The following is a 23,056-nucleotide window of genomic DNA, read 5'->3' as shown; positions in this document are numbered from 1 at the left end:
ATAACGTGCAAGGGTGGGTAAGGTTACCCAGGAAGAAGCTAGAGGCTTCTGGGCCCAGATGAAGCTGCGCATTGCAGGCAGCGAATCGCGACGGCGAGTGCGGGGCACACCGGTCCTTTGCCTTCCTCCTTGATCTCCTGGTAAGCCTCTAGCTTCTTCCTGGGTAACCTTACCCACCCTTGCACGTTATCTTGTTCCATGCAATTCACTTCTTGTACTTCTCATTGTGGATGGTCCTTATCTTTTTCTGATCCATCCTCTATGCACTTATTTATGCACTTTTTACCTTTGTGCACATGCAGCTAGTTATTCACACAGGGGTCTTTAACTGTTATATTCTGTTATACAGTCTTCATACATTTTTGTATTTGTTATTTATAGGACATTCTATTTTGTAGGCATTGTGTCAACATATTTATATATATTATATCAGTTATTTATCATAGAGTGCCGCTGCATGGATGGTTTTAAGTGTTTTTATTTTTAATTGTGCTCAATAAAGATGTTATATATCTGTGATTATGTATTGAGTGGTGCAGTTTTTTAGGGAACTTCTTGTTCTGGTTTGTGCTTACAGTAGTATCCAGTTCCTTTCTGCACACTCCAAATCAGTTATTTATATTGTATGGTGTAGTGGATGGTGCTTGCCCATTTTTTTGCTTTTGAACATCACCTCCTCACCTTCACCATCTCCCCACCAACCACTTCTCTCCCCACCCCTCAGCCTGGTCGATGGCAGAGAGACCTACGTAATCTCAGCCCAAATGTCCTAGCAAGTCCCCTTCTCTCCCTCTCCTCCCACCTACCCACCCTAACATGCCCCAATGAAGCGGCTGCACAATATAACCTTTCCCTCTCATCTGCTTTAGATCAAGCTGCCCCCTCAATCTTCCGCCCTAACAAGCCCCCTAACCCCCAACCCTGGCACAACACCCACACACGTAACCTCAGGAAAGAAACTCGAGCAGCCGAACGGAAATGGAGGAAATCACATCTCAATTCTGACTTCCTAGATTACAAGGCCAAACTGTTACTCTTCCACACTGCCCTCTCTGAGGCTAAACAAATGTACTTTGCAGCACTGATTGGAACCCAAGCTTCCAACCCTCTACAGCTTTTTGCTACCTTCAATTCCCTCCTCAACCCTACTCCTCCCCCTCCCAGCTCCTCCCTCTCAGCCAACAACTTTGCCAACCACTTCACCACTAAAATTGCAACAATACGCAATGAAATTTCCCTCCTCCATCCCTTCCTTCCCAACGCCTCTCAGGTTGTCCCCTTGCCTTCCCTCCCAGCTGCTCCCCTGTCTCATCCACCCCTCGGCTCTTTTGCTCCTGCCACCATTGATGAAGTCAGCCTGCTGCTAGTGGCTTCCACCCCCCCCCCCCCCCATCCTCTCCCTGTGATCCGGTACCCGCGAATACTCTTCGTCCCCACTTCCCTGACCTGGCCCCAGTCCTCAACTCCTTGTTCAATCTCTCCCTTTCCACAGGCATCTTCCCCAAAGCATTCAAACAGGCCACTGTACTTCCCCTGCTGAAAAAACCCTCACTCGACCCATCCCTACCCTCAAACTACCGCCCAATCTCCCTCCTTCCCTATGCTTCTAAACTCCTCGAACGCCTAGTTCACCAACGCATTACCCAATACATCAACACCAATACCCTACTTGACCCCCTACAGTCTGGATTCCGACCTGCACACTCAACTGAAACAGCCCTCGCCAAGGTGGTCAACGACCTTACCCTTGCCAGGGCCAAAGGCAGTTATTCCATGCTGCTCCTTCTTGACCTCTCTGCAGCATTTGACACTGTTGACCACTCCCTCCTCCTCCAATCACTACAGTCCATGGGCATCCATGGTCTTGCCTTGGCCTGGATCTCCTCCTACCTATCCAGTCGCTCCTTCACCACTTCCTTCAATGGCTCCTCCTCAACCCCTGCCCCCCTCTCAGTTGGGGTCCCCCAGGGCTCTGTTCTAGGCCCCCTTCTTTTCTCCATGTACACTTCCTCAATTGGCAAGCTTATCTCCTCCCTGGGCTTCAATTACCACCTTTATGCAGATGACACTCAGATTTACCTCCATACCCCCGATATCTCATCCACCACCATCAGAATCAGAATCAGAATCACTTTATTCGCCAAGTGCGACAGGCACCGCACCCGGAATTATTTGTGGACACAAGGCATATTGGCAAGTGCACACAGTGCAAGTAACATTACACATAGTACAATTTATAAAAGAAACATTTCACATAGCAAAAGACACATAAAGCGGTTGTCGCTGTATTAAGCAGAGATGGACATGAGTGTCCGCCTATGGGCGCGCGTTCGTCCTCTAAGTGCCCCGAGGTGCAGAAGGGGATTAGGAGATGGCATTGGGGATAGGGTCTGAGTTGAGGAGAGTGATCGCTTGAGGGAAGAATGTGTTCCTACGCCTGGTGGTCTTGGTGTAGATGGACCTGTAGCGACGTCCCGAGCGAAGGGGACTGAAGAAGTGATTGCCCGGGTGGGAGGAATCGAGTGTGATTCTATTTGCCCTGGACCTCATTCTGGATGTGTGGAGAAGGTCCAGGGGTGGCAGGGGCGACCCAATGATCTTCTCAGCCACATTAATGACTCTCTGGAGTTTGAGCCTGTCCTTCACATTTGCACCCGAGTACCAGACAATGATGGAGGAGCAAAGGACAGATTCGATGGTCGCCGTATAAAAACTGGTCAGTAGCTCCCTGGGCATGCCAAACTTCTTTAGTTGCCTCAGGAAGAACAGTCTCTGCTGGGCCTTCTTTTGGGTGGTAGAGGTGTTTACGTCCCATCTCAAGTTCTCCGTGATGGTGGTGCCTAGGAACCGCGCGCTGTGTACCCTGGTGACTTCGGTGCCATCAATGATGACCGGGCTGGGTGGTGGCGCGTACCTTCTGAAGTTCACTATCAGTTCCACCGTTTTTGCTGTGTTTAGTAAGAGTTTGTTGTCAGAGCACCATCTGAAAATCCGCTCGATCTCGCTGTGATATTCCAGCTCCGCTTTATCGCCCAGGAGTCCTACGATGGTGGTGTCATCCGCAAACTTAATGACCTTGACGGTATCCGTGGAGGAGGTGTAGCTGTTTGTATACAGGGAGAAGAGCATCGGAGACAGTACACATCCTTGCGGGGCGCCTGTGTTTGTGGTTCTTACACTGGAGGAGCAGTCTCCGAGTCTCACTAGCTGTGTCCTGTTCGTAAGGAAGTCCTTGATTTAGGTGCACCATAAACAAGGTCTCCTCATGTCTCTCAGCAATTTCCTCCTGGATGTCAGCTAGGTTCCTAAAGCTTAACCTAGACAAAACTGAGCTCCTGATCTTTCCACCCCATGCTGCTGCACCCCTCCCAGATTTCCACCTCACAATCGACAACACAACCATTCTCCCTACCTCCCAGGCCCGCTGTCTGGGTGTCACCTTGGACTCTGACCTCTCCTTCATCCCACACATCCAAAATATCACCAGAGCTTGCAATTTCCACCTCCGTAATATCTCCAAGATCCGCCCCTTCTTAACCCCGGACACGACCAAACTGCTCATCCATGCCCTCATCATCTCCCGCCTTGATTACTGTAACTCCCTCCTTTCTGGTCTCCCTCTGAAACGCACTGCCCCCCTTCAATCATTGATGAACGCGGCTGCAAGTCTTATCCATTCTTCGCACCGCTCTGCATCCACATCTCCCCTTTGTGAATCCCTGCACTTGCTCCCTATCCGTTTCAGGATAAGTTTCAAGATTCTATGCCTGGCGTATAAATCTGTGCACAAAACCTGCCCTACCTACATCTCGGAGCTTGTTCACAGATATACACCAGGTCGCCCCCTCCGTTCCTCCAACGACCTTCGCCTCACAACCCCACGCATTTCACACTCCCATGCCCGCCTGCAGGATTTCTCAGGAGCTGCCTCCACCCTCTGGAATGCCCTTCCACCACCCATCAGACTTGCTCCCTCTTTCAACACATTCAAGCAGGCCCTCAAAACCCACCTCTTTATGATGGCCTAACCACCTCCTACCACACAGTAACTCTCTAAGGAATGTTTAACAGCCCCACCTAGTCTTTCCACCCCTCCCTTTAGATTGTAAGCCTCTGGCAGGGTCCTCCACTCCCTAGTATAATCTACAGGATCATGTGCTCCTGTCCTATGACAGCCTGTACTTGTATTACTGGGCCTACCTAACCAGCCCATATTGCATGATCATGTATTTTGTACAATTTGCATGTATAACTTTTTTCTATATGTATAACCCTATGTCTGTCATCCTTGTATCATTGTATATATTTATTGTCCAGCTCTGCGTAATATGTTGGTGCTTTATAAATACAATAAATAATAATAATAAGTGGGAGCACCTCTGATATGCTGCAGTGCTCCTCACTGACCACTTTTGTTGCATGCTCTAATGGCTCCAACACTTTGCACACCTGTCGAATCAGCTGCCACTGGTCCCCAGTAATGTATTCCAGTGGCCCTGTTCTGGTGGAAGATGTCTGAGACAGGTATAGCCTGACCGCCATGCGCTGCTCCCACAACCTCTCCAGCATGTGGAGGGTGGAGTTCCACCTCGTCGGACAATCGAAAATAAGCCTGTGCTCCGGCAGGCTATGGCGGCGCTGCAGCAGTTTGTAGCAGAGGTAAGTGGAACAGGCCTCCCCTTCAACCCACGTGGCGGCACCACCAGCTGAGATGCACCAGATCTTGTACCCTCCTCAGCAGCACCATGGAGGGTTACCCAATGGGCGGTAAAAGTTAGATACTTTACCTGCCCATGCCTGCTGCTCCAGCCATCCATAGTGAAATGCACCTTGCCACCAGCAGCGTGATCCATAGACCGGCCAACACACTCCGCAATGTGCTGGTGAAGGGCAGGGATAGCATTCCTGGCAAAATAATGGCAGCTGGGGATCCGCCATTGTGGAGCAACACTGTTCATCAGTCTGCGGAAGGGGACACAGTCCACAAACTGGTAGGGCAGCAGCTGTTGGTCCAACAGCCTTGCCAGGAGCGCATTGTTTTTCACAACAAACGGATCACTTGCAGGGAGCATCTGCTTACTCTGCAACATTTCTCGCACAGAGGCCTGACGCTGGAACACTGGTGATTCAGAGGAAACCAACAAGGGTGATGACGAGGTGTTTGCCGAGGTCTGGAGCCCTCTTCCAGCCTGGCATGCAGAGGGATTTGAAGTGTAATGGGACTGAGCAGGTTGGATAGGGACCTAACAAGTAGAAAAAGAAGAGGAGGGGCCTGTTGCTGCTGCTTTTCCTCCACCCATCTTATTGAAATTTTTTACATATTCAAACTCCCATCTGTGGTGGTTGCGCAGATGGCTTATCAGCCCTGAAGTGCCGAACCCGCTGCCCGATTTGCCTCTGCTCACCGATTTACGGCACACAGGACAGACTGCCCTGGATTCATCCTCTTCAAGTACAGTATAAAAAAAATCCATGCAGGGGACGTGCGTGCACGTGGAACAGTGGTGCGACCTGTTCTAGTACCTCGATGCTCAGCATTGGACTGGTGGGTACTGACAGACGGGAAAGCACTTGCAGGCAGCTGGCCAACCGTCTGCTCTGTTTCTCCAAGCTGCTCACGCCTGCTAGTGCCTAACCCACCAGATGGCGACCACATCTGATCAGCCGCCTCATCATCCAAAATATCATCCAGTTCAATAAGTGACTCTTCTGGACCCTCCACCTGGCCACCAAACATCTCTGTAGTTGACTGGTGGTGATGTTGACTGGTGACACTGGATGAAGAAAACACAAGGGACATTTCTGTCACCACAGAACCATTCTTGGGTCCTTGGTCCCATGTTCTCCTCCAATGCCTCATCCCAATCCTTCTGCACATCTCTCTCATCGACATAGATGTGCTTTACTTCTGGAGGAGATTACTGGGAGGAAGCAACCTCATCAAGAGAAGCAGCTGCAGTCGGGTTCTGGTCATGAGGAACCTGGCAGCCGATGCTGCTGCAACTAACTTTCTCACACTGGGTAGAGGGTAGAGTTGGGCCGAACGGTTCGCCGGCGAACGGGGTTCGCGCGAACTTAGGTGGTTCGCGTGCGGGTACCGCACGCGAACCTTTTGCGGAAGAAGTTCGGTTCGCCCCATAATGCACCTGAGGGTCAACTTTGACCCTCTACATCACAGTCAGCAGGCCCAGTGTAGCCAATTAGGCTACACTAGCCCCTGGAGCCCCACCCCCCCTTATATAAGGCAGGCAGCGGCGGCCATTACGGCCACTCGTGTGCCTGCATTAGTCAGAGTAGGGCGAGCTGCTGCAGACTGTCTCTCAGGGAAAGATTAGTTAGGCTTAACTTCTTCCTGGCTGCATACCTGTTCTGTTCAGTGAGCCCTCAGCCCACTGCATACCTGTACTGTGATCCTGCCACTGCATAGCTGTTCAGTGATCCTGCCACAGCATACCTGTTCTGTTCAGTGAGCCCTCAGCCCACTGCATACCTGTACTGTGATCCTGCCACTGCATAGCTGTTTAGTGATCCTGCCACAGCATACCTGTTCTGTTCAGTGAGCCCTCAGCCCACTGCATACCTGTACTGTGATCCTGCCACTGCATACCTGTTCAGTGATCCTGCCACAGCATACCTGTTCTGTTCAGTGAGCCCTCAGCCCACTGCATACCTGTACTGTGATCCTGCCACTGCATAGCTGTTCAGTGATCCTGCCACAGCATACCTGTTCTGTTCAGTGAGCCCCCAGCCCACTGCATACCTGTACTGTGATCCTGCCACTGCATACCTGTTCAGTGATCCTGCCACAGCATACCTGTTCTGTTCAGTGAGCCCTCAGCCCACTGCATACCTGTACTGTGATCCTGCCACTGCATACCTGTTCAGTGATCCTGCCACAGCATACCTGTTCTGTTCAGTGAGCCCTCAGCCCACTGCATACCTGTACTGTGATCCTGCCACTGCATAGCTGTTCAGTGATCCTGCCACAGCATACCTGTTCTGTTCAGTGAGCCCTCAGCCCACTGCATACCTGTACTGTGATCCTGCCACTGCATAGCTGTTCAGTGATCCTGCCACAGCATACCTGTTCTGTTCAGTGAGCCCTCAGCCCACTGCATACCTGTACTGTGATCCTGCCACTGCATACCTGTTCAGTGATCCTGCCACAGCATACCTGTTCTGTTCAGTGAGCCCTCAGCCCACTGCATACCTGTACTGTGATCCTGCCACTGCATAGCTGTTCAGTGATCCTGCCACAGCATACCTGTTCTGTTCAGTGAGCCCCCAGCCCACTGCATACCTGTACTGTGATCCTGCCACTGCATACCTGTTCAGTGATCCTGCCACAGCATACCTGTTCTGTTCAGTGAGCCCTCAGCCCACTGCATACCTGTACTGTGATCCTGCCACTGCATACCTGTTCAGTGATCCTGCCACAGCATACCTGTTCTGTTCAGTGAGCCCTCAGCCCACTGCATACCTGTACTGTGATACTGCCACTGCATACCTGTTCAGTGATCCTGCCACAGCATACCTGTTCTGTTCAGTGAGCCCTCAGCCCACTGCATACCTGTACTGTGATCCTGCCACTGCATACCTGTTCAGTGATCCTGCCACAGCATACCTGTTCTGTTCAGTGAGCCCTCAGCCCACTGCATACCTGTACTGTGATACTGCCACTGCATACCTGTTCAGTGATCCTGCCACAGCATACCTGTTCTGTTCAGTGAGCCCTCAGCCCACTGCATACCTGTACTGTGATCCTGCCACTGCATACCTGTTCAGTGATCCTGCCACAGCATACCTGTTCTGTTCAGTGAGCCCTCAGCCCACTGCATACCTGTACTGTGATCCTGCCACTGCATACCTGTTCAGTGATCCTGCCACAGCATACCTGTTCTGTTCAGTGAGCCCTCAGCCCACTGCATACCTGTACTGTGATACTGCCACTGCATACCTGTTCAGTGATCCTGCCACAGCATACCTGTTCTGTTCAGTGAGCCCTCAGCCCACTGCATACCTGTACTGTGATCCTGCCACTGCATACCTGTTCAGTGATCCTGCCACAGCATACCTGTTCTGTTCAGTGAGCCCTCAGCCCACTGCATACCTGTACTGTGATACTGCCACTGCATACCTGTTCAGTGATCCTGCCACAGCATACCTGTTCTGTTCAGTGAGCCCTCAGCCCACTGCATACCTGTACTGTGATCCTGCCACTGCATACCTGTTCAGTGATCCTGCCACAGCATACCTGTTCTGTTCAGTGAGCCCTCAGCCCACTGCATACCTGTACTGTGATCCTGCCACTGCATAGCTGTTTAGTGATCCTGCCACAGCATACCTGTTCTGTTCAGTGAGCCCTCAGCCCACTGCATACCTGTACTGTGATCCTGCCACTGCATACCTGTTCAGTGATCCTGCCACAGCATACCTGTTCTGTTCAGTGAGCCCTCAGCCCACTGCATACCTGTACTGTGATCCTGCCACTGCATAGCTGTTCAGTGATCCTGCCACAGCATACCTGTTCTGTTCAGTGAGCCCTCAGCCCACTGCATACCTGTACTGTGATCCTGCCACTGCATACCTGTTCAGTGATCCTGCCACTGTATACCTGTTCTGTGAACCCGCCACTGTATACCTGTTCTGTTCAGTGGACCCGCCACTGTATACCTGTTCTGTGAACCCGCCACTGTATACCTGTTCTGTTCAGTGGACCCGCCACTGTATACCTGTTCTGTGAACCCGCCACTGTATACCTGTTCTGTTCAGTGGACCCGCCACTGTATACCTGTTCTGTGAACCCGCCACTGTATACCTGTTCTGTTCAGTGGACCTGCCACTGTATACCTGTTTAGTGAACACGCCACTGCATACCTGTTGTGTTCAGTGAACCTGCCACTGCATACCTGTTCTGTGAACCCGCCACTGTATACCTGTTCTGTTCAGTGGACCCGCCACTGTATACCTGTTCTGTTCAGTGGACCTGCCACTGTATACCTGTTCTGTGAAGTGGACCTGCCACTGTATACCTGTTTAGTGAACACGCCACTGCATACCTGTTGTGTTCAGTGAACCCGCCACTGTATACCTGTACTGTTCAGTGAACCCACCGCATCAGTGCGCATACCTGTGCAGTTAAGTGAACCCACCTACCTACGTGAGTGCACGCAGTGTGATATACCACTCCGTGCATACCCGATATGGACAAAACAGGTAGAGGAAGAGGAAGAGGTAGTGGCAGAGGCAGAGGAAGGCCACCCGGCAGGTCTGCGCGAGGTCGTGTAAATGTAATTTCGTGTGGACCTGGCCCACAGTACAGTGCTCGGAAGAAGGCACGTCCCATCACCTCCCAAGATTGTCAGGACGTGGTTGAGTATTTAGCGACACAGAACACCTCATCTTGCTCAGCCACCAGCGCTACTACTAGCACCACTTCCGCTGCATTTGACACTTCGCAAGAATTATTTAGTGGTGGTGAAATCACTGATGCACAGCCATTGTTACAGCCAGATGAATTTTCACCAGCTCATATGTCTGCGTTACGCGACAACACTATGGATGTAACGTGTAAGGAGGATGAAGGACCTACACATTTGGATTTTTCTGAGGCAAGCGAAGCTGGGCAGGATGATTACGATGATGACGATGATAGGGATCCTCTGTATGTTCCCAATAGAGGAGATGAAGAGGGGGACAGTTCAGAGGGGGAGTCAGAGAGTAGTAGGAGGATAGAAGTTGCTGAAAGAAGCTGGGGCAGCTCTTCGTCAGAAACAGCTGGTGGCAGAGTCCGGCACCATGTATCGCCAGATTCGCCACCTATGTACAGCCAGCCAACTTGCCCTTCAGCATCAGCTGCTGAGGTGCCCACATCCCAGGGTGGCTCAGCGGTGTGGAAATTTTTTAATGTGTGTGCCTCAGATCGGACCAAAGCCATCTGTTCGCTCTGCCAACAAAAATTGAGCCGTGGAAAGGCCAACACTCACGTAGGGACAAGTGCCTTACGAAGGCACCTGCAGAAAAGGCACAAACAGCAATGGGATGGCCACCTGAGCAAAAGCAGCAGCAGCACACAAAAGCAAAGTCACCCTCCTTCTCCTCTTCCTCCTTCAGGTGCATCATCTGCTTATGCCGCTCTCTCCCTTGCACCTTCACAGGCACCCTCCTCCACTCCGCCTCTGCCCTTGAGCGGTTCCTGCTCCTCTGCCCACAGCAGCAGTCAGGTGTCCGTGAAGGAAATGTTTGAGCGGAAGAAGCCACTTTTGGCCAGTCACCCCCTTGCCCGGCGTCTGACAGCTGGCGTGGCGGAACTGTTAGCTCGCCAGCTGTTACCATACCGGCTGGTGGACTCTGAGGCCTTCCGTAAATTTGTGGCCATCGGAACACCGCAGTGGAAGATGCCAGGCCGCACTTATTTTTCCAGAAAGGCCATACCCCAACTGCACCGTGAAGTTGAGAGGCAAGTGGTGTCATCTCTTGCGAAGAGCGTTGGGTCAAGGGTACACCTGACCACGGATGCCTGGTCTGCCAAGCACGGGCAGGGCCGCTACATTACCTACACAGCCCATTGGGTGAACCTGGTGGTGAACGATGGCAAGCAGAAAGCGGCGGACCAAATTGTGACACCTCCACGGCTTGCAGGCAGGCCTCCTGCCACCTCCTCTCCTCCTGCTACATGCTCTTCGCTGTCCTCCTCCTCCTCCTTGGCTGAGTGGCAGTTCTCCTCTCCAGCTACACAGCCCCAGCTCCGCAGGGCCTATGCTGCATGCCAGGTACGACGGTGTCACGCCATCTTAGACATGGCTTGTCTCAAAGCGGAGAGTCACACTGGAGCAGCTCTCCTGGCTGCTCTTAAGAAACAGGTGGATGAGTGGCTGACCCCGCACCACCTGGAGATAGGCAACGTGGTGTGCGACAACGGCAGCAATCTGCTTGCCGCTTTGCATATGGGGAAGCTGACACACATACCCTGCATGGCACATGTCATGAATCTGGTGGTTCAAAGATTTGTGGCAAAGTACCCTGGCTTAGCGGATGTCCTGAAGCAGGCCAGGAAGTTCTGTGGGCATTTGAGGCGCTCTTACACAGCCATGGCACGATTTGCAGAAATTCAGCGTAAAAACAACATGCCGGTGAGACGCCTCATTTGCGATAGCCCCACTCGCTGGAACTCGACCCTCCTCATGTTCTCCCGCCTGCTAGAACAGAAGAAAGCCGTCACCCAGTACCTCTACAACTGGAGTAGAACGAAACAGTCTGGGAAGATGGGGATGTTCTGGCCCGACAACTGGACAATGATGAAAAATGCATGCAGGCTCATGCGGCCGTTTGAGGAGGTGACCAACCTGGTGAGCCGCAGTGAGGGCACCATCAGCGACTTAATTCCCTACGCGTACTTCTTGGAGCGTGCTGTGCGTAGAGTGGCGGATGAAGCTGCGAATGAGCGTGACCAGGAACCGTTACGGCAGGAACAGGCATGGGACCAATTTTCATCAGACCCAGCTGTTTCCTCAACACCTGCGGCAGCACAGAGGGGGGAGGAGGAGGAAGAAGAGAGGTCATGTGCAGAAGATGAGTCAGACTCAGAGGATGATGAGCAAGGTGTTTCTTTGGGGGAGGAGGAGGAGGAGGAGGGGACAGCGGCAGGAGAACAACCGCAGCAGGCGTCGCAGGGGGCTTGTGCTGCGCAACCTTCCCGTGGTATTGTTCGCGGCTGGGGGGAGGAGGTTGACTTACCTGACGTCACTGAGGAAGAGCAAGAGGAGATGGAGGGTACTGGATCCGACTTTGTGCAGATGTCGTCTTTTATGCTGTCCTGCCTGTTGAGGGACCCCCGTATAAAAAACCTCAAGGGGAATGAGCTGTACTGGGTGGCCACACTACTAGACCCTCGGTACAGGCACAAAGTGGCGGACCTGTTACCAACTCACCGGAAGGTGGAAAGGATGCAGCACATGCAGAACCAGCTGTCAACTATGCTTTACAATGCCTTTAAGGGTGATGTGACGGCACAACGCCAGCAAGGTACCACTGCCACTAATCCTCCTCCCGTGTCCACGCAGTCAAAGACAGGACGCTCCAGCGATCTCATGGTGATGTCGGACATGCGGACGTTCTTTAGTCCAACGCCTCGCCGTAGCCCTTCCGGATCCACCCTCCACCAACGCCTGGAACGGCAGGTAGCCGACTACCTGGCCTTAAGTGTGGATGTAGACACTGCTGGGAACAGCGATGAGGAACCCTTGAACTACTGGGTGCGCAGGCTTGACCTGTGGCCAGAGCTGTCCCAATTTGCCATCCAACTTCTCTCCTGCCCTGCCGCAAGCGTCCTCTCAGAAAGGACCTTCAGCGCAGCTGGAGGCATTGTCACAGAGAAGAGAAGTCGCCTAAGTCACAAAAGTGTTAAGTACCTCACCTTTATAAAAATGAATGAGGCATGGATCCCGGAGGGCTGCTGCCCGCCCCAAGACTAAGTCAGTCCCCGCACATACAGCATCTCTGCCTGCACGCCGTGTGACTGGCTGCCTGGCCTGCCCCAAGAAGACTAAGTCGCTCCCAGTCCCTCCACACAGCATGTCTGCCTGCAGGCCGCTTCACTACCTTCTCCGCCACCACCAACAGGGTCCGGGACTCCAGGCGGATTGCTGAATTTTTTAGGCCGCTGCTAGCAGCGGCCGCTGTAATAATTTTTCGGGTGCGTGTACATGACTGCCTAATTTTTCTGGCTGCACTGCGGGCAGCTGCAACAACAAAAAAAAAGGCATGAACATGCGCCCATTCCCCTTCGTGATCATTACTTTGCCGTGGTGAAGGGGCTTGCGTATCACAATGGAGCAATGACCGGCGCCTAGATGAGTGTCTCGGGGGGCACACCCACGATAATAAGGTCGTTGCCTCATTGTGGTCAGACCAAATTTGATCAGCTGGACAGTCACTGTTCTGTCATTCAGCTACATCAGCCAGGTGACTGACCATATGGGCTGTAAAGCCACCAAAACCTGCACTCTCGCCATGGTGCGCACCAGTCCAGCACGGCCGTCACTACACAAACAGCTGTTTGCGGTGCGTTACACGATGAGTTTGGTGCGTCAGTGTGAAGCAGTACCTTAATTACACTACCTGATTGATGTATACACATGCAAGATGTTTGAAAGCACTTTAGGCCTGTCATTTAACATTCAATGTGATTTCTGCCCTTAAAACGCTGCTTTGCGTCAAATCCAGATTTTTCCCGGGGACTTTTGGCATGTATCCCACTCCGCCATCCCCCCCTCCAGGTGTTAGACCCCTTGAAACATCTTTTCCATCACTTTTGTGGCCAGCATAATTAATTTTTTTTTTCAAAGTTCGCATCCCCATTGAAGTCTATTGCGGTTCGCGAACTTTAACGCGAACCGAACCTTTCGCGAAAGTTCGCGAACCCGGTTCGCGAACCGAAAATCGGAGGTTCGGCCCAACTCTATTCAGGAGGGTCCCTGATCTAAATAATCCACAACTCTCTTCGCCTCCTGCTCTGTCAAAATTTTCCTGCGTGCGAACACAGTGAAGACATCTCTGACCAGGGGGGAACGCTTCCTGCTCCTGCTGCCACCCTCAACCTGATCACTCCATTTCCTTTTAGGAGTGGCAGGAAATTGTTGCTGCTCTCGCTCCATTATTTTGGGGCCACAAACTTTATTGGGGAAGGGGTATGAGCGACAGAACAGATCAGAAAACAAGTGGTGAAATAAAGAAAATAAATTTAAAAAAAAAAACAACATAAAGAAAACAAAAAACAAAAAAAAAATGAACTTAGAAAACAAAAAAAAAACTTGCACTACACTCAACTAATCAATCACCTAACTCACTCTCACTCTGTGAAACACTAAGCCTGCGGCCTGGCTGGCTCTGTCTAACCCTCTCCACACAGCAACTAGTACTAGCACACTACAATCTATCACTCAAACTAACAATCTACTGTCACTCTCTCAGTCACAAGTACACCTAGCTTACTACTACTAATATAGCTCACACTCTATCTAACTCTCTCTCACAGAGTCTTTAAAAAGACTTTTGGTTTATATACAGTCTTTAATAAGACTTTTGTTTTATGTTAAAACAACTAATATGGGTCTGTCTCTCCTCTCTCTCCAACACCAGACTGAAACCCACAAGCTTCGTGACTGCACAGCTATCTTATATACGAAATGGGTGGGATAGCTGCTGATAGGTAGCTAGGGAGCTGGTTGCTAACGTAGGATTGGTTGGTTTTTCTTAAGACTCTAATTGGTGCAGAAATTCCGATTTTCATGCAGAAATCCTGTTGTTTTCACTTAGAAGCTTCTGTCTAGGGTCTTCCTTCTGATTGGCTGAAAAAATCCGCATTCAATTTCCGTTTAGCGCTATTGCAATTCCGTTCCGATGCGACGGAACGGAATTGCCAATTTCTGACTGGAATCGCAGAAAACGGAATTCCGCAGAATGCAGTGAGCACCCCTAGGTCATCGTGTCTCTTAGGATCCCACGTGGCATCCATGGCAGTATCATCATCATAATCATCCTCCAAAGGTTCGCTTGTATCAAACACCTCCAAAACTGCACCAAAAGCAGGTACTTCATCATCCTCCTCCTCACACCTTTCGTCCATAGTGTCGCCTAACTCAGACATATGAGGTGGTGTAACTTGCTTAGCGCCTTTATCTTGTTGTAACAATAATGGCTGTGAATCAGTGAATTCCCCACCAAATAACTCCTGCGAAGTTTCAATAGTAGTTCCAGTAGCGCTGGTGGATGCGGAAGATGAGGTGTTCTGTGTTAAATGGTAAACCACGCCCTGACAATCTTGAGAGTTGATGGGACGTGCCTTCTTTTGAGCACTGTACTTTTGGCCAGGGCCACACAAAATCATATCAGCACCAACTCGAACAGACCTGCCGGGTGGCCCTCCTCTGGATCTGCCACTGCCTATGCCTCTACCTGGTTTGTCCATATCGGGGTGGATGAAGTGAAAGGTATGCACTGACTTGACTAATACAATGTGCATTCACACAGGTGCAGTGAAAGGTAGCAGTGACTGGTATTACAATACAATGTGCAACTGTCACACAGGTGCAGTTAACAGGTATGCACGGACTGGTATACTAAACAGGGTGCGGTCACACAGGTGCAGTGAACAAGTAGCAGTGACTGTTATTACAATACAATGTGCAGCTGTCACACAGGTGCAGTTAACAGGTATGCATGGACTGGTATACTAGACAGCGTGCGGTTACACAGGTGCGGTGAACAGGTATGCAGGGACTGGTATTACAATACAATGTGCAGCTGTCACACAAGTGCAGTTAACAGGTATGCATGGACTGGTATACTAAATAGCATGCGGTCACACAGGTACAGTGAACAGGTAGCAGTGACTGGTATTACAATACAATGTGCAGCTGTCACACAGGTGCAGTTAACAGGTATGCACGGACTCGTATACTAAACAGCTTGCAGTCACACAGGGGCAGTGAACAGGAAGTAGTGACTGGTATTACAATACAACGTGCAGCTGTCACACAGGTGCAGTTAACAGGTATGCATGGACTGGTATACTAAACAGCGTGCGGTCACACAGGTGCAGTGAACAGGTATGCAGGGATTGGTATTACAAATGTGCACCTGTCACACACAGGCACCATGAACAGGTGCAATGACTGATGGTATATTACACTGCTTGTGCTCACGTAGGTGCACTGAACAGGTTACAGGTATGCACTGCAGTGATTGGAATTACAAATGTGCACCTGTCTCACACACACACACACACACACACACACACACACACAGGTACCGTGAACAGGTGCAATGACTGGTGGCAGGGTCGGACTGGTACACTGGGGGCCCACCAAAGAAATTTCAACCTGGGGCCCACACATCCCATGATTGCGGTGAAAAAAAGGGTGTGACCATGCACCGGAAGGTGGGCGTGGTCATGATGTATTATGGACAGGGCCAAATGTACATGATCTTAGCAGCATTGTAATTCAGAGACACTGCTGCCCAGCAAAACTTTGCATAGAGTCCCCTTCTTCAATATAAAGTAATGTCCCACTTTGCAGAGGTTGCGACCACAGAGGTTGCAACCGCATCAGGGCCCTAAAGGGCCCTCCCTCAACTACAGTATTAGCTCTCTATTGGTCCTGTGCTCATAATAATCACTTCTATAGATACTTTGAACAGTGGTAATCATTAACAGTTATTTCCCATCCCCTTCTTGCACCTCTGACACTGTAGTTGCGATAGGCAGGTTTTGGTTCGCCGCATCAATTGTTATGTTTAGAGTGCCATTGTAAAATTTGCATCGAGGCCTACAGCTCCTTAGCTACGCCACTGCTCTCAGCATGAGTGATTACAGCACTGAGAAGAACATTTTTGTGCTGCAGGCAGCAATTGGAGCTCTGTCAGACAAGGAGGGGGGCCCACAGAGACCTGGAGGCAGGGCCCACCGAGGGAAAAAACTGTACTACTATGGCCCAGTCCGACCCTGACTGGTGGTATTAACAATGTGTGCGCTCACGTAGGTAGGTAGGTAGGTAGGTAGGTGCACTGAACAATAAACAGGTGCAGTGATTGGGATTACAAATGTGCATCTGCCTGTCACACACACAGGTAGTCACTGAATGTGCTGGGCCTGGCAGTGGCACAGTAGGAATAACCAAGGCTGTCTATGCAACACAAGTGTCTGTGGGACACACATTCACAAAAAAGAAATAGATCACAAGAACAAGATTAGCTCTTAAATGAGCTGTTTAGGGGTGCTTTTTTAGCAATAAGAATCAGCAAGGAGCAAGCTAAAAAGCCTACAAGAGCCTAACTAAACTTTCCCTATAGCTCTCTATGCAGCAGCTCTCCCTTCTCTAATTACTGCAGGCACACGAGTGAGTCCAATGCCTGGTGCTGCTTGCCTTTTATAAGGGGGGGGGAGGGGCTCCAGGAGGGAGTGTAGCCTGATTGGCTACAATGTGCCTGCTGACTGTGATGTAGATGATGACTAATGATGCACTATGGGGGCGAATCGAACTTCAGGAAAAGTTTGCGGTTTTCCAGCGATCGCGAACACCGGAAGTTCGCCGGCGAACAGTTTGGGCCACCTCTACTTGCTATCTGTAAGGGGGTGATTTAGATTCTGCGCAAAGATGACAATTTGTAGTACGTGAAACAGCAGTCTGTATTAATGCCTACTAATGGTTAAACTACTACATCAGTTTACATCCCCACCCCTTCTGCTTCCTTCCTCCGCATCCAAATTTCTCCATCACATCATCTATGCTGTGGTGATTTCTGCAAAATAAGCTGCCAGAAAAGAAATATCTGCTCTAGGAAAGCTCACCTCAGGATAGAGAATATCATCATTCTCGTGGGGAATTTTTACATGTACAAAAGAACAGCTCTCCCTGTGTAGCATTCAAATTACCCCCTTTAAAGACACACATAGGAGAAAAGGGCAGCTAGCCTGTGTGAAACGGTCTTGCATACACAATTCAGCTGAAGTGTTATAGACGCACTTGAAAACAGCTTCACGATCCTATTGTGTGGCACTTCTGTATCCTTACTTAATTTCCCTCTTTTTACCAGCCTCTTCTTGTTGTTATGAGCTGTCCTTCTGTGTAATGATTCTCAGCCTCCCGTGCAGGATAAAGCAATAATTGCCCTGTCAAGTTTAAATAAATGCCCCCAGATGTAGCAAAAGGAAATGCATGGAATAAATACATTCATTTTTTGCAGAATACTCTATTTTAGAAGCTAACGGGCAGCCTTTGTTAAACTATACCCTGTGAAATATTTACAAATTTGTGAAGTGATTAACACTAAGTTTTACCGATTCCAAGTCTGTACATTCATAAGAGGTGTATAGAGCTGGTCAATGAGATGCAAATATTTCTGAGTTTTTTTTTTTTACATTTTTTAATGCAAATTTATGTAGATTAAAAATGGTCGAATCAAATAACACCAATGTGGGAATTGTTTGATCTGTTCTGTAGCTGAATACATTTTAATAAAAATTTGCATAATCCTGCATCAACTCAGAATTAATTGCATCTCACTGACCATCCCTAGAGGTGTTGCTATGGAAACACCTCTTTCAGTATCTTTGGGCTGTAAATTACTTCTTAACTAGCGTTAGTCAGTTCATTAAAATGTCACAAGCTCGATTTACCTCACCACAGGGTTTTTGCTACAAACTTTGAGCTGCCGTAAACATATCTTCCGTAATAGTATAATTTGCTCATGGAACAAGTACACCATGACAACCTTTTAAATCACCAGAAGCTTTAAGTACATAATGGTACCTGGAATCATAACTATCTCTTTGTTATTACTAAATGTGTTAAATTCATGACTGAACACCACATAGTGTAAGTAAAACATAGTATTAGAAGATTGATCAACTACACAATAACAATAATTTGCAATGAATGCTGGCCAAAGTCTGCCCATTAAAGAGGGTAGGGAGTTCTTCCTCTGATCTGGGATCTTATTTGGGCACTTTATTCATTATCAGGGGGGCCTGTCTAGATAGGTTGTTCCATTAGGAATTAATTATATATATATTTTTAAACTTTTTTTGTCTCTTTTTTTTTCTTATAGATCACTAGTATTTAAAATTAGGGCAGCTTAATGTAGATCTTCATATTTTAGTCTTCTGCAACGTGTGATGAAAATCAACAAGTAAAGCCTCGTACACACAGGTGGTAAAAACCATTAGAAATGAACTATGAACGACTCATCTTTCAGATGTCGTTTGAAAATTCAAAGCACAAACAACAGCTTAAGGGAACAATAAACGAACAATCCATGATGGTCCTGGCATTTTGAACAACTGACATGACGGATTACTTTAGCAGATCGTTCATTGTCGGCATTATGAACAGCTCTATGAAAGATTTTTAAAGGATGTGTCCACAAAGTCTACAGCACTTCCCCCTACATCCTGCATTCTTTACGATCTTATTGGTTAGCAATTGTTTGGAATTTCGGTTTCAGTCTCCTGCTGTCATTCACATCAGATCGCTTAACACCTTCTAAATTTGATTATGGAACGGTCATTTATTGGTAATTTCACACGATTTTTTCTTGCCATGTGCGTGTAGATTAAGCACTTGAGTTTAGCATCCACTTAGGTGACAATCTATACAGTATAGCAAACTGTACTAATTGAAACGGTGCACTTGGCATTTACATTTTTATAATACATATACTGTATAAAGTTGAGCATGATTAAACTTAAGATTCTAATCAGTACTACATTAGGAATTTACAATTCATATAGTGTATAGTCATTAAATATTACATCTCTGAGTTCTAGTGAGAAATATGTGAAAGCTCAAAAACAAGAAAATGAAAATAGTTATCAATTTGGACTACCGTATTTATAATTCCACCATCTCGGAAGGAAAGCTGAAAGGTGTGACTATGTTAACCACTTTACCCCCGCCCGTACGGATTTCTCCGTCCCTTTTTCCATCCTTTAACCCCCAGGGACGGAGAAATCCGTACTTTGCGCACTCCCGCTGCTGCCTGCGCTCCCGCTCGTAAACACGCCGCCCGCCGCTAGTAAACACGCCGCCGCCCGCTCGCCTGGAGATCAATGAACGGGAAAATCCATTCCAGTTCGTTGATCTAAGCCCCGCAATGATCCGCTGCTCTCCGATGGGCAGCGCGATCATTGTGAAAAGATACAGCCTCCAAGTACTTCCTCCAAGCTTCCGGAAGGACGCTTGGAGGTCGCATTAAACCAAAAAGTTACTGTGGCCATCTTGTGGCCAAATAGTAAAACTACACCCTACAAATTTTTCACATACAAATACATTACTTTTACACAAAAAATTAACTCATTACCTCCCACACTCCCAAATTATTATTTTTTTTTGTAATTAAAAAAAATTTAAAAAATGTACAATAAAAAAAAATACATAAATAGTTACCTTAGGGACTGAACTTTTTAAATATTTATGTCAGGAGGGTACAACACTGTTACTTTATAAACTATGGGCTTGTAATTAGGGATGGACGCAAAACTGAAAAAAATGCACCTTTATTTCCAAATAAAATATTGGCGCCAAACATTGTGATAGGGACATAATTTAAACATTTTTATAACCGGGACAAAAGGGCAAATACATTTCATGGGTTTTAATTACAGTAGCATGCATTATTTAAAAACTATAATGGCCGAAAACTGAAAAATAATTATTTTTTTTCCCACATTTTTCCTATTTTCCCATTAAAACACATTTAGAATAAAATAATTCTTGCCATAATGTCCCACCTAAAGAAAGCCTAATTGGTGGCGGAAAAAACAAGATATAGTTCATTTCATTGCGATAAGTAATAATAAAGTTATAGACGAATGAGTGGAAGGAGCGCTGAAAGGTGAAAATTGCTCTGGTGGTCAGGGGGTAAAACCCCTCAGTGGTGAAGTTGTTAATATCAAACCAAATAAAATGGCAAGCTGATGAAATGCTGGTGGTTGAGGAGGGAAGATACATATTTGCAACAGGCATTGTATACAAAACTCCTGTTACATTAAGAAATGTTTATTTTCCAAACACAGTCTAACCGGATTTACTGTATGTACACGATATCTGAGCTATCCATTACCCTTACAAAATGGATGTAGGTCTTAGGATGGGATTTTAACCACTTCACCTCCAAGGGTTTTTCCCCTTAAAAACCAGAGCAACTTTCACCTTTCAGCACTGTATCCATTCATCTGTCAATAACCTTATCAGTACTTATCACACTGAAATGATCTATACATTGTTTTTTTTTCACCCCCAATTAGGCTTTCTTTGGGGGAAGGGGGGGGGGTACTTTTTGCAAAGAATTATTTTATTCTAAATGCATTTTATAGGGAATAATAAGAAAAAAATACATTATTTCTCAGTTTTTGGCCATTACAGCTGTAAAATAATACATGCTACTGTAATTAAAGTGGTCTGAAAGACAGCATTTTTACTTTGCTCTTAAAGATTCCTCACAGCTTGAAAGCTACTATCCCAGAATATTTTTTAGCAGAACATCACTAAAATGGTTAAACAAAGCAGTTTGTCCTGCTATACAGCTTCACATCCGTATCCAAACTAGTGATAACAGTATCTTTTGTTTACATTCCAATGTTGTTAAAATGTGTGTAAACACAGTGTAACAAGTTAAAAGGAACTCTCTGTTCTTCAGACACACACACAGTTCAGAATAGCTCATTAAAATATGTTAATATATAATAAAAAGCAGTTTGAATAAAATGCAATGACAGTTAAATTACACTTTGGAAAATGGTATTTTGTAAACAGACAATATTACATATGCACAAAAGCAAATAAAAAATATTTCCCTAGTACAATGTATGGCGCCAATATTTATTTTTAAATAAAGGTGCATTTTTTCAGTTTTGCGTCCATCACTAATTACAAGCCCATAATTTAAAAGGTAACAATAATATACCCTCTTGGCATACTGTACATATTAAAAAAGTTCAGTCCCTAAGGTAACTATTTATGTATTTTTTTTTAGTTGTATTTTTTTTCACAAAAAAAAAATTGTGTAACTTTTGGGGAGTGTGGGAGGTAAGGGGTTAATATTAAATGTAAATATAGGTCTTTTTAAAAAAAAATTGTGTAGGCTTAATTTTACTATTTGGCCACAAGATGTCCTCCTGCATAACTTTCCTGTGCATACTATTAGTTTACAAACAGGAAGTAATGTGCGGACGTGTAAGTATCGGCTTTTGTGAATGACGCAGGCATCTCATTGATGCCGGGGATCATTCACAAGGGCACTTAGATCAATGAATGGGAACTGTGTTGGGATCTCCCCTCTAACGATCGGCAGCGAGAATGAGCGTGGGAGCGAGCGGGAGTGCGCAGTGGCAAGGGATGTAGTACCTACTTCCCTGCTAGGTGAAGAGGGATTTTGCAGGGACGTATATACTCGTCCCAGGGGAGGGCAAGTGGTTAGTACAGCCTTAAGTCCAGCCTTCAATGTATCTGATGGTCATTCCACAATTAGATATTTGGCCCTATGCAATTCAAAGTGTGAAAATGGATGTTATATTCGATGCTACTTTCGCCTTGCATAGCTTGCAAAATATCGCCAAATGCAATTTTTTTCAATATTGCGAAAAAGAGTTTTCGTTTACAACTAGTTTTAGTTTCAGATGGTTTTATTATGTGCAACAAAACACAAGTCAGAGCATATAAGTACTGCATAAGAGTGAATTATCATGCAGGGGATCAAAATAAGCAGGTACAGGTGATACAAGTAATACTACATATAGGCCCATATGCAATTCACTTTTTCTCCTGAGTTTTCTCTTAGGAGATAATTTTTCATTGTCTATTTAAAATAACTTTCCAGTACTAAAATAGTACCAAAAAGTAAATGAAAAAGCACTATCAAAATTATTTTGAGTATTTTCTTTCTTTCTGGTGACTTATAAGAAATTTTATGACAAGTTGTGAAAATATCACCTATGAGAAAACTCAGGAGAAAAAGTGAATTGCATATAGCCCATAGTCTGCCATCACATAGTAGAATGTAAATTTTAAGTCTAGTAACATGGGAAGGGAAGGGTAAAGGGGAGGCTCAGGGGTGGTACACACTCATGAGAGTGTTATCGGGTAATGTTAAACTAGCCTTTATGATTAAGCAAACACAATAATACACATTAAATATGCCACATAGTGCATTTTAATATAGTTGGTTCTGTTTGATTTGTAGTCTTGACACTTTTAATAGAACAAAAACTGCACATTCACAAACAATTTAGGTATTTTGTGGACATAGTATAAGTATTATGTGCTAAGGTATGCCAAACAACAATCCACCATAACCAAGATATATTTCCATTTAACACACCTACACATTAGCAATAAACATTGTTGCCATTATGCAATGTACACAAATTCACAGCTGTTTCCTTTTTTTTCCAGAATTGACAGTCACAGTATAAAGTATGGCTAGTGTGTGAATTTTGTTGGGCTGGGTTGACCACGTCAAATAAAAAAATTATCTTTAATTAATTAACCATCCTGGC

The sequence above is a fragment of the Hyperolius riggenbachi genome, chromosome 5, assembly GCF_040937935.1.
Source record: "Hyperolius riggenbachi isolate aHypRig1 chromosome 5, aHypRig1.pri, whole genome shotgun sequence".
Classification (NCBI taxonomy): Eukaryota; Metazoa; Chordata; class Amphibia; order Anura; family Hyperoliidae; genus Hyperolius; species Hyperolius riggenbachi.
This window is presented reverse-complemented; position numbering follows the sequence as displayed.